General features: G+C 39.4%; 1 protein-coding gene across 2 annotated transcripts in view; it reads right to left on the reverse strand.

The window, feature by feature from the left end:
• Positions 1 to 9,324, reverse strand: part of LOC108046417 — a 48,565-nt gene extending 39,241 nt beyond the window's left edge. For both annotated transcript variants that reach the window (XM_017126077.1, XM_017126076.1), the window contains exons 1-2: positions 9,224 to 9,324; positions 8,427 to 8,520 (exon numbers count right to left, since the gene is read on the reverse strand). The gene's annotated coding sequence lies outside the window, so the exon portion shown is untranslated. The remainder of the gene's footprint in view (positions 1 to 8,426; positions 8,521 to 9,223) is intronic.
• Between the last annotated feature and the right edge of the window lie 786 nt (positions 9,325 to 10,110).

Below are 10,110 nucleotides of genomic sequence, written 5' to 3' on the forward strand. Positions count from 1 at the left end.
GAGGGAGACAGGAAGATGGGTAGATAACCAGCGAAAGGATGCAGGCTCTATTTACTTTTTAATTGGCAAAATTAATGCAATGCAATGAAACGAAGCCCGCCGCGCTGATACGGGATATGGAAAGTGTGGGGGGTGGGATAAGGGGGGGATATCTGGAGGATATGGGATTTAAGGCAACCAGATCGGAATAAGATGGTGGTGCGATGGTATCGTATCGTATGGGGCGAATTCGAGGGGGGATTCCGATTTGGATTGGGGTTGTTCGGTTTGGTTGGTGGGGGGAGGGGGGTCAGGGAGATGCCAACGGCACTTTGTTGCTGTTTTGTAATTCTTAGAAATTCAATTTTCAACTTAAAAACCCAACACTTGCCGTCTCGCTCTCAACAAGTGATTAAGTGAAAACCAACAACAAGAACAATATTACCGAAACAAAAACAAAAAGAACAAAACCGAGCCGAGCACATGCAAAAACAAAAACTCAAACAGAAGAGCAATAAAAAAAAGTAAAGGAAATCAAAAGTAAATACCAACGTATGGGATCGAAATTGCAAATACCCTTGGGAAATAATTTTAATTTAAATATTATTAGCACAAGATTCTTAAGAAAACGGAGACCCTCAGAGAAATAAAAAACATTATCGTAATTTGATAAATTATTTTATTTTTATTTGGACTTATTAGCTTTTAAATAACTAAGATATACATAAATATATAAATATATCCAGATATTACACTTTTAAGATTCATTGTATTATATGGGAGAGCCATAAATTACCAAACGAAAAAGTGAAAGTAATACTTCAATTAATGCCTTTAAATATATTTTGAATATAACTGAAATACCTTGAATTGAATGTGCCAAAAAAAATATGTATTATTATTAACAAAAACAAAACTGACACAAGAATAAATACTTTCACTATTTTTTGCTTCTCCAGCAATTTTGAACTTCTGGTCAAATTTAAAATACCCTTTGTGAGATCATACAAAAAAGCTGGCGAAGAGACTGAAATGTTGTTGGCGGCGTCGCGGTTTTGATCCACTCGCATAATGATAATGAAGATCATGACGATGACGATCTGGGACGACGTTTTGGCATTGGCATTGCCCTGCGATCTCCGTCCGTCCGTTTGTCAGTTTGTCCGTCTGGCAGTCAGTCATTCAAGCAAGTCAGTCACACATATTGAAATAATTATTATCTGCATTTCGAGATCGGCACAGCGCGACTCCGGAGCATCGGCATCGACTTATACTTCGACTCGGAGTTCGGCATTTGGCCCCACAGCCACGGCAAATTGAAGGCCATAAAAAATCAACGCATATTGCACACTGTCAATCCAACATCTCTGGCACATGTACTGAGAAAAACGGAAAGGGGTTGGGGAATACTACACCGGGAGAAAAGGTACTTAGTTTGGTTTGGGAGCTAATTGTAGCTGGGAACTTGATTCGGTTTTCAAAGTTTTGGTAAACATGTTTTACCGTTTTTCCTTAATGTCATATTCCCTAGGGACCTTGTAATTCTCAACTTGTTTTTTTTTTTGGAAGGAAATAAGAATATATAAGCCCATAAAAATACACCAAGTCAAATTCAAAACTATTTTTTTAGATAATTATAATGATAATATCTTAAATTCCCTAATAATGGAGGCAATTTTAAGTTTAAATTATTAGTCAGTGCAACCCCATAAACGCAATTCTAATTATTTAGATTTATAATTTTTCTTAGTGCACAACAAACGAGAGAGTCAGTTACGGGCACAGCTCATTAGCAGAGCTCTGCCCCCAGAAAAGAACTGGCTCTCTCTTTTCAATTCGCTCCTTTCAAATGTCCCCCCCAAAAGGAAGTGATAATCCTTTGACAAAGGCAGCCACTTCCCATCACCGCAGATCCCTTCCTTCGAAAACCTGAGAGATTTCGCGCATTTCGAACGGCGCGTGAAGTGAACAAGAAAATCCGTGCAAAAAAGGAAAAAAAAAAAAAGAAAATAAAAGGTGAGGAGAGGAGAGGCAACCCCTTGGCCCGTTTGGAAATTCCCCAAAGAGCCAAATAACCGAAGAACCAAATCCAAATGACAATACTCCCCCCTTGTAATGCGACGTGTTTGCCTCAATTCGAGCATATGAAAACGGTTTATTTTGCTCGATTAAGTTGCCTTTTGAAATGCGATTCGAGGCAGCAAACACAAAAAAAAAACCAAAAATATGGGGAATGGGTGAATGGATATCCCAGGAAGCTGGAAAAGCGCGACAGGAAGCAATAAAAAATTGAGCTAAAGGAAATGACAGGCCCAAGATATTGAAAATCGTTTTGCCCACCGAAATTTCCTTTAAAGCGGTCGAGGACATTCAATAATAATGGACGCAATGGCAATTGAAAATGCTAATCAATGGAGAAGGCTAATGGGAGACTAGAGAAGTTGGCCGGAGTTCAGTAAGCCATTAAATTTAAATCAGGATTGTGCCATTTAAGTAACACTGAAATCTTAAAACTGGAATCACAAAAACTTGAAAGTATTTTTTCCAATTTAAATTACATTTTAACATTGATTAAATACAAATTGCACCAATATATAGATAAAATTTAATATAATATGTTAACTTCTTTTAAAGCTATGCATTGCCAACGTTTTTGAGCCCTATTGTAGAAAGCTTTTATGATATGATTTTGCAATTATTCTTTAATGGATACAACTACCAATCGATGTCTTAGTTGAACAGAAATCTATATATTTTTCGGGCCTTGGCAGGTGAGTGTGGCAAAACCCTCCAAAGATTAGATAACATCTCGGGGCAATAAAGAGCGATCGCTACCGCTCGGCCGATGGGAGTATTTATGTAGCTAGGACAGTTACGAGCGTAACAAGCCATAAAACTTTCACCGATAGACCGATAAACATCAATGGGCGTCCATTTCCCTCAATGGCCAGGTAGTTGGCCCACGGTAGCCCATCGCTTTATGATCGCCATAAACCGATCCGAAAGGCAGGGAAAGGTTTCAATTACGCAAGTGCGAGTACATCGATACATCCAGCGGGCTATATCTGAAAGCAGGACAGATCCGACGACTATAACCGATCCTTAGACAGTAGCCGCGACGCCATAAAATGAATTTTAAACCGGGAACCCTAGACACCGGCAATCATAAATCCGAGGAACTTTTACGAGTGCGTGCGATATTTTACGACTTTATTAGATGTCATGGTAAATATGGGATTGGACTGAAAAGAGAAGATGACAGGGGGAAATGGGAAAGAAAGAGGTAACGCCTATTCGGAAATCGATGGAAAAGTAAGTGATATCTGATTTAGATGTCAAAGCGATATCAAAAAGATCTTACGGCTTACCACACGAGTAATAAAAATCAAAAGTTGTTGGAAATATAATACTAAAAAGAATTCAACACGTATTTTTAAACTACAATTTAAACATAACAAATTAGTTAAAAATAAATGAACCATTGTATTTTATTTATTAAACCAAGTATAGATTTCATTAAAAATTAAAAATATAACACAGAAACCAACCCAACCAAGCAAGATAGTTTTTCATCGAATCCCATTTGATGATTACTTCGATTTTTAAGTGCAAATCAGTTATGGCAGTAAATCATAATTCCCTCGAGGCAATTATCCCCCTTTCCAATACTTCACCCCCTCTGATTTCACTTCTCCATGTGGAGACATATTTTTCGCGACGCCCACACAAGGATCGCCGTACTTTTTGAGTCCGCACAAAAACATCGGGCCAAAATCGCAAAACGAGGCAACAACAAGGCGGCGATGACGCCCCTCTAGGGACAATATTTATAACTTTTCTGGCGCGTCTCAATTCATTTGGGCCCCCCCCTACTCCGCCCCGCTCTGCTTCTTTCTCCGATTTTTGCCAGAGTGTCTGCCACCTACGTAAGCGTATAATTCGTTTAGCGTCAAAAGGCAGCTCCGCTCGCAACAAAAACAGCGAACGCAAACGTAATCAGTCACTTTAACACCCAGCAGCCGCCACTTACACACCGTCGAAAGAGATGGCCTTATGCGTGCTAGATAGAGAGGGCCGCAGAAGTGCGTGAGCGTCGAGAAAGAGACGGGGCATATATGTTTTGGGGGGAGGGGGCAGCAGAAGACTGGGGGACTTGGAAGACTGGAAGACCCGGAGACTGCGTCTGTCATGGTCGATATTGCGTTGACACCAAATTTGCATTAAAATGCAATTGTGAACGCAGATCTTGCGACGCGTCTCGTCTCTCGTCTCGTCTCGCATTTGGATCGGATCGGTTTGGTTCGGTTCGGTATGGCACACTGCGAGAAATAGTACAATTTACAGTCCAGATAAAATAACTATCCATACACATGTAAATATAGAGGCTTAACCGAGTATCCAAACAAACACCAGTACTTTTCACATAAAAATATATAATTCTTTAATTACATATACATTTTTATCATCATTAGTTTCAACATTGGGATCGGTTTAGTTTGGTTCAGTTTTAAATACAACGAATTCTGCAAATTCACAAAATAATCTAGATAAAATAACTATTTATAAAATAAATACAAATAAACATATGAGTAACAGAATTTCTATGCAAACATGAGTAATAATCAAGCTTCATTCTTGGTTTCACGAAATAAATAAACATAGAATTTCGATGGAATTAGTTTGATTTGGCACACTGCCAGAAATAGAATGATTCATGTATAACCACAAAAAAATAATGAATTTTAATCATCGTTTTCCACTTAAATCAACTATCAAGATAATGTAAAAAAAAGCAAGTACTTATCAAGATGTAATGAATAATAAAAAAATGCATTGGAAATCAAATCAATGGACAAAATAAAATTATATTGGAATGCCACAAATTTAATTATACTTTTATAAGTCATGTTATGAAGCAGCTCGTTATATTTTCAATATAAGTTATTTCAAAGTTTCTCGCAGTGCTTTTTCCTGGGTTGTGGGTAATGCATCTTTAGTGTCTATTGAGCAGGACATTAGTCACGTGGCTGGTCGTGGGCAAAATGCGACAGACACAACGCCGCGAAATATCAATTAAATCGCAGAAAATAGAAAGTGAATTCTTTTCAGCAGTCAGCCCCGCTTTGATCTTGCCTGGTTTACGATCTTCGGGGAATCGCGGATCGGTTCGGAATCTGAATCTGGATAGGGATCGGGATCGGAATGGAAAAGGGGGGAAATCCTCTCTGACTGACTTGCAACACCAATTAAAAATAGTTTTGACACATCGCAAAGTCGCGCCATCGGGGCAATAAATTAATTACGAAATTGTCCAGGGAGAAATAAAGATGGAAAAGAAAGCCCTGGAGATGAACTGAATTGCGTTTGGAGGTTTCCAGATTTTATGGCCAAGGCTCTACGCGAATCGCGAAAAGGTGGGCGTGTGTGCGTGTGTGCTCTCCAAACTCTGAAAAATCAGAAAAACTGCCAGCTTGTGTGTGGGCGTCTCTCCGTCTTTCCCCACCGTCTTCCCGATCCCCCATCGCACCCATTCCCTTTTCTCAGGTCTTTAACACAATCCAGGAATTCAATTTTTGCACAGAGAAAAAATGTAATGGCTTTGTGTGATGTCCAAATCTTGATTTTTTATTTTATTATATATTTATAATCTTTAGGGATTAAACATCATTACATGGGAAGGCTAACGAAATTGTTCAAACGTAGATACAAATATTTAACATATTTTAAAACAAAACAAAGGATTTTGATTTTATTTTATTAAATCACCTCTTCAGTGTTAAATATAGATTACCAAGTCTTATAAACTAACAAATGCCAAAATTATAATATTATAATATATTTTGATATTTGTAACTATCTGTTGTTAGTTGATATAACTTTTTTTTGTCTGGACAATGGCCCTATCTTTGGTGATAGTTAAACCAGGGGGCAGTCAGACTTTCTCCCCTTTTCCCGCAGCCATAAACCCCTTTTCGCTGATGATCTTGCAGGCTCTTGAGGGTTTTTTATGGAGTGTTTGCTAGCCTGTTGTTGGCAGACAACTCAGCCACTAGGCTTGAAAGTTAAGGCAGCAGATCAAGACGGGAAAAGCTTGTGCTTCCTTTTCGCCGGGGTTCCCCTTTTAACCCCCTGTTGCCGCAAGTACCAGCGAAAATTCAACCTGCTGCCGCTTTCAATTATTCACACATCATCAATGGGCCAGGGCAAATACATATATAAACATAAATATACTGACTTGGCCGCAAGCGTTTCTTGGCCACATTTCATTGTCTGCCATCTGCCAGGCGACCTTAACCCTCCGCTGGCCCCTCCTTAACCCTCCGTTTCCACCGTCCTTAACCCAACATCGCCGCTTGGCGAACGTGTCTGCATATTGTTTCGTTCATGTCAAATTATTGACCCGCGCCAGGCATTTTGAAATGTTTATGCGTTTTCATGACTGAGATGTGCAATTGATAAATCCCCAACTGGAAATTATGAATATGCAACGTGCCGGAGTGAATCTTTCTCAGTGCCAAGCTCCCAGCTTCCAACTTCTTCAGACCCTGGAATCCCAGTCCCAGGGAATCTTGGGGAGCCACCCGCTGACTTTTGTGCCAGGTCGGTAGCCATCGCTAGACACGGTCTACGTTTATGCGGAGGGAGAAATGGGGAATTAAAGTGAAGGTTTATAAAACCATACAACAATAAGATGTTTTCTTTATTTATTTCTTTAAAACTCACAATTTTAGTTTTACTGATTTTATTTGTTTTCCCCAAAACTTTAAGGTTATATAAATAAAATTATTAATATAATAGAAAACAAACAACAATCAGAAACTCAGAATAACCTATTTGACAATTTGGAAATTTCATCTAAAATATTTTATGAAAACATCAAACAATGTAAATGTGGCAATGATGGTAAACCAAAAAAAAAAAAAAAAATGGCATAAACCCATTTGTTAGCCAGCATCAGCTCGTCATCATAAAGCAAACAGTGAGCGCAAAAAAATGTGTCTCGCATGGTGTGTCAAACCTTTGCATCTTTGGATCCCACTGTGCCCCCTGGCCATTTGTTTGTTATCAGCAACAAGCGATCAATACAGCAGCAATCAATATGGTCAATAAAGTTCAGGCTCGACTTTGGGTGGGGAAGTGGGGATCGGGGTAAGTGGAGTGTTGGGGGGATTCCTGAAAGAGGGGATCTTAGCTTTTGGGACCCCAGAGAGAAGTTTTTGTCCGCCTGGAGATGCGATGGCAAACAAGGCGACGTGATGTACAGCGCTGAAACCCAAGAAGCCTGGCTCACAGATCACACTGTGTGTTGCATATGGAAATGGTTAAGATTCAGGGGGTTGAGGGGGCCCAGAGGGGCTGTGTCGGTGGAGGGGAGAGGGGGAGTGGGGAAGACAGCGGGACACTGGGACATTGGGCGTCCCGTCACCGGCTCTTGTTGTCACTGTTGTTGTCGCTTGATCGCAAATTTGCCATGGCAAGCTTGACAACTTGCAACGAGCGAGCAAAACTACACAGAAAAGAATTATGTTGTGTTTTCCATACAATTAAACCATAGTGACATTCAAATTAAGAAATTTCCATCAAAAAATATTTGTCTATTTTTGCATAGAACATTTGTATTTCGAGTTACCAGATTGACATGCAATAGAAATCTAAAAAAGAACTCTTAAAAAAAAAAAGTAAAAAAGATAATTACAATACAAAAAAATATAATAATTCATCATCAATTTTAAGCATTTAAAATTCACAATTTTACAAAAATGTACACAACAAATTTCTTAATATTGTTGGCACACAACTGTGTGAAATATTTTCGGAACTATAAAATTTACGAGTATCAAACTTACTATCTTTGGTTATGTTTTTTTTTGTCAGTGTCGCTGGTCGGCAATCTGGCAAGCAGAAAAGCAGCGAATCAAAGAAGCAAGGTAGCAAATGCAGTCGCAAAGCCGGCACCTTAAAATAATGTTACAAAACTTTTTTTGGCATGTAGCTAAGTACGGCCCTGTAACCAATTCGAAGCAACGCCATGCCAGACCCAAGAGCCCCGATCCCGATCTCCGATCCTCGAACCTCGATCCTCGATCCCCGATCCTCCATCCTCGCTCCTCGGCAACAACAAATTGGAGATCACGGTTTTCATGTACTACATGCAAATTCATTGCTACTGTTGCTCCCTGCGATCGCAGTTGCCAGAAACTCGGGAACTCAGATGCACTGGAGCTCTGAAGCTCTGGGGCTACTGTATCCATAACCATAAAGCCAAGCCAGTAGCAGCCGGAAGAGCAGCGAGTTAAATAAACAATTCCGAAACAACCAACTTGCTGGAGGACTTGCAAACTGGCTGACCAAAACCGAAATTCAACCGAGAGTCATTCACAAAAGAAGCTGCTGCAGGGGAATTAATACGCTACGCACTGGGTTTTGGGTTTATATATTTTACTTACCTTTAATATACAAATCTCTTAAGGTTTTCCATTTAAGCAGTAAGGAATGTCAGAAATACGTTATATAGTTCTTATAATCGTCAAGTTGGCAATACTGAAGATAAAGTGTAATGGAAATTAAATTAAATATTTATTAAATTTTTAATTTACAATTCAAAAACTAAAATAATTGAAATAATATGATATAAAATATAAGTAAAACCTCCCTTACTTGTTAATCAGCTTAAAAAACAAAAGAACAAAATATTTTCTTCTGAAGACTAATATGTAGTTTCTTTCATGAATGACTTTGCCTTTAAATTCATGTACCCTGCGAAAGCATGCGTAGTTCCATGTGCATTATGCAAAGTAGATAAAACTGTTTGATCGGCCTGTTCAACTATCGAGTATTCGTCGCCTTTTTTTTTGTTTGTCCAGGGACAGGAAATCGTAGACGCCTTCTACAAACCCATTATCCTTACCCTTTTCCCTCACAAAAAAAAACCCCGTAACAAAGCACGTGGCGTCTGCGAATCTGACAACGGACAACTCAGAAAACTTAGGGAACCAGGAGAGATCTTGTTGCAGGACCAGAAACCAGGAGCTGCAAAATCTCAGACAGAAACGAGTCTGTGCCACAAGTGGCGCCATCGTATAGATGGCATTTCTAACACCCCAACTCCGAGTACTTCGAATTGTGGAATTGCGACCCAATTGAACACTTGGAAGCGATAGCCTTGGCGACACATTTCGCTGGAATTTTTGCACTAGAACCCCGATCGTATCGGATTTCAGAGACGCGTCTATTAGGCACCCACCACGGATCGATTTTGGAGCACTTGCAGTAATGTAAACACTTGCACTCTGGTTACACATTCGCGACTTTAACGGCGACGGGAAACTTGTTGTTCCATTTCTATCCAGGCATCGACTGATGAAAGCTCACTGCGAACTGATATTGAAAACAGTTTACTGAACTTCTTGAAGGAATCGACTTACGATCGACCACTATCGATATTATCACTTGAAAGACGGGGAATGAGCTTTAAGTTATCGATTTTGGATTTAAATACAAATATTTAAATATTAAACTACGGCAGAGTATTTATGTGGATAATCGGAACCATTAACCCGTATGTTATTAAATATACAATAAAAAATTAAACCATTAACTTTTAGAGGGATGCCATTATTAAATCGAAATACGATTGATCAAGTTATGGGATTCGAATTAATTGCTATTTACGATAATTCGAAATGGACTCTTCGCAAGCGAATCCACGAGAAATGAAAATACTTGCCTAATAAGACAGATACAATTTGGCACTTTAATTTATTAATTCATGGTCAAAAATGTGCCTTTGGCAAATGGTTATAGTTATGGTTGCAAAATTTAAGATGATATCAGGAGTCGTCCAAAGATGAAATTAAATATTTGAAGCACGTCTATCCTGAATGTGACGAAAAACCAAAATAAAAATACAGCCAGGCGATCAATTAGCCCCTTACTCAACACCTAATTGTGGCTATGTTCCTCGCGGAATTCCCCGAAGAGGGTCAGATCGCCGGGGGTCACCGTTTGGGTCACCTTTTGGGCCCGGGTCAAACCCCTTTTCCCAGCGATTTGCATGCCATTCGCTGTTGTTTACACTCTCCGGAAACGCGGGCCGAGAAATTTGTAACAGAATCGGGGGACAAAGGCCGA

This window comes from Drosophila rhopaloa, unplaced genomic scaffold (genome assembly GCF_018152115.1).
Source record: "Drosophila rhopaloa isolate 14029-0021.01 unplaced genomic scaffold, ASM1815211v1 contig_3, whole genome shotgun sequence".
In the NCBI taxonomy this organism is placed as follows: domain Eukaryota; kingdom Metazoa; phylum Arthropoda; class Insecta; order Diptera; family Drosophilidae; genus Drosophila; species Drosophila rhopaloa.